Below are 2,500 nucleotides of genomic sequence, written 5' to 3'. Positions count from 1 at the left end.
AATTATTTTGAATCCATAATTCTTTTTATTCTTTTTCATTCAATTTGTGATCCATCAATTATATCATATTAAATATAATATATGATGGTACATTTTGTAATGTTTTTTCTTATTTTTTTCTTTTAAAAACCTTTAAACATGAAAATAAAAAGTTGTACTTATTATTCATTTGATTGAATGATAAGTTAATTTGTTCACAATAACAAAAGTGGTATATATTTATTATATTATTATATATACATAAAATGATTAAAAAAATACAAAATAATTGAATCATAATAAATACCACCACTGTATTATTGTTGAACTAAGACATTCGCAACTTAATAAAAATGTTTAGAGTTAAATATATTTGATATATATTATTGAAAGAAAATCAATTTATATATTATTAATATTATTTAATTTTACTCTTTCAATTAATATATGCAAAAAAAAATTGACATTTGTTATAAATAAAAATAAATAAAAAAATACTCTAAGCGGTGGATCACTTGGCTCATGGGTCGATGAAGAACGCAGCAAACTGTGCGTCATCGTGTGAACTGCAGGACACATGAACATCGACATTTTGAACGCATATCGCAGTCCATGCTGTTATGTACATTAAATTCAATTTTAAAGTACTGCTTGGACTACATATGGTTGAGGGTTGTAAGACTATGCTAAATAAGTTGCTTATTCTTTTATAAAAATAATTGAATTTAAGCAAATGTGTATATTATTGGATTTTAAATAATTCATAATATTAATAGCAAAAAAAATAAAGATATATAATGAATTTTATTTATTATATATTCTTTAAAAAAAAAATCCTCTCAAATAAAATGAAATGATGAAAATATTGAATCTAAGTATTCTTTACAAAAAATTTTCATATTATTTATATATATATATAAAATAATAATTTATATATGTAATTAAAAGGAGGAATGTCTAGCATAAAAATTAAATTTTTTATTCTAGGATTGCCTCATTTTACATTATTATTATTTTTATATATTTACAATATATAAAAGGAGAAAAGAAAAATAGAGATGAAAAGATGATATAATTTTTTTATTAAATTGTGAGAAGATAAAAAAAGAATATTAAAACAACCTCAACTCATATGGGATTACCCCCTGAATTTAAGCATATTAATGAGGGGAGGAAAAGAAACTAACAAGGATTTTCTTAGTAGCGGCGAGCGAAAAGAAAATAGTTCAGCACTAAGTCACTTTGTCTATATGTCAAATGTGAGATGCAGTGTATGGAATATCTTAATATCTAGTATGAGAAATTAACGATTTAAGTCCTTCTTAAATGAGGCCATTTACCCATAGAGGGTGCCAGGCCCGTATAACGTTAATGATTACTAGAAAGATATTTCCAAAGAGTCGTGTTGCTTGATAGTGCAGCACTAAGTGGGTGGTAAACTCCATCTAAAACTAAATATAACCATGAGACCGATAGTAAACAAGTACCGTGAGGGAAAGTTGAAAAGAACTCTGAATAGAGAGTTAAATAGTACGTGAAACTGCTTAGAGGTTAAGCCCGATGAACCTGAATATCCATTATGAAAAATTCATCATTAAATAATTAAAAAAATAATGTGCATTTTTTTCATATAAGGACATTGTAATCTATTAACATAATAAAGTATTTATCAAAAGATCATTGGTGATATTAAGTTTATTTAAATTAATTTGCTTTTTAAGCATATTAACATAAAATAAATACTAATGATTTGATAAAGTGTTGATAGATTTTATTATATATAATGCTAAAATTCATTTTTTGAATTTTACAAAAAATTTAATATCTATGATATTAATATTTATTTGTATGCATTTATATGATTAACAATGCGAAAGATTCAGGATACCTTCGGGACCCGTCTTGAAACACGGACCAAGGAGTCTAACATATGTGCAAGTCATTGAGTTATATTAAACTTAATGGCATAATTAACTTAACTTAAATATAATGGGATTAATTTTTAGTCTATTTTTTAATAAATAGTCAATTAATTCAATCCCGGGGCGTTCCATATAGTTATGTATAATGATAATTTATTATTATTTATACCTCTAACTGGAGCGTACCTTGAGCATATATGCTGTGACCCGAAAGATGGTGAACTATACTTGATCAGGTTGAAGTCAGGGGAAACCCTGATGGAAGACCGAAACAGTTCTGACGTGCAAATCGATTGTCAGAATTGAGTATAGGGGCGAAAGACCAATCGAACCATCTAGTAGCTGGTTCCCTCCGAAGTTTCCCTCAGGATAGCTGGTGCATTTAAAAATTATATAAAATAATCTTATCTGGTAAAGCGAATGATTAGAGGCCTTAGGGTCGAAACGATTTTAACCTATTCTCAAACTTTAAATGGGTAAGAACCTCACCTTTCTTGATATGAAGGTTGAGGTTATGATATAATGTGCCCAGTGGGCCACTTTTGGTAAGCAGAACTGGCGCTGTGGGATGAACCAAACGTAATGTTACGGTGCCTAAA

At 27.5% G+C, this 2,500-nt stretch overlaps 1 non-coding gene and 1 pseudogene across 1 annotated transcript in view; both read left to right on the top strand.

Moving 5' to 3' along the window:
- Positions 1-474: 474 nt before the first annotated feature.
- LOC129252376 (5.8S ribosomal RNA) lies at positions 475-655 on the top strand (annotated as a pseudogene).
- Positions 656-1,097: 442 nt separating this feature from the next.
- The window catches only part of LOC129252377 (large subunit ribosomal RNA), a 3,987-nt gene continuing 2,584 nt past the window's right edge, over positions 1,098-2,500 (top strand). Inside the window, exon 1 of the ribosomal RNA XR_008583410.1 lies at positions 1,098-2,500. This exon is cut by the window's right edge and continues 2,584 nt beyond it. This is a non-coding gene — a ribosomal RNA (large subunit ribosomal RNA).

This window comes from Anastrepha obliqua, unplaced genomic scaffold (genome assembly GCF_027943255.1).
Source record: "Anastrepha obliqua isolate idAnaObli1 unplaced genomic scaffold, idAnaObli1_1.0 ptg000187l, whole genome shotgun sequence".
NCBI lineage: Eukaryota > Metazoa > Arthropoda > Insecta > Diptera > Tephritidae > Anastrepha > Anastrepha obliqua.
This window is presented reverse-complemented; position numbering and strand designations above follow the sequence as displayed.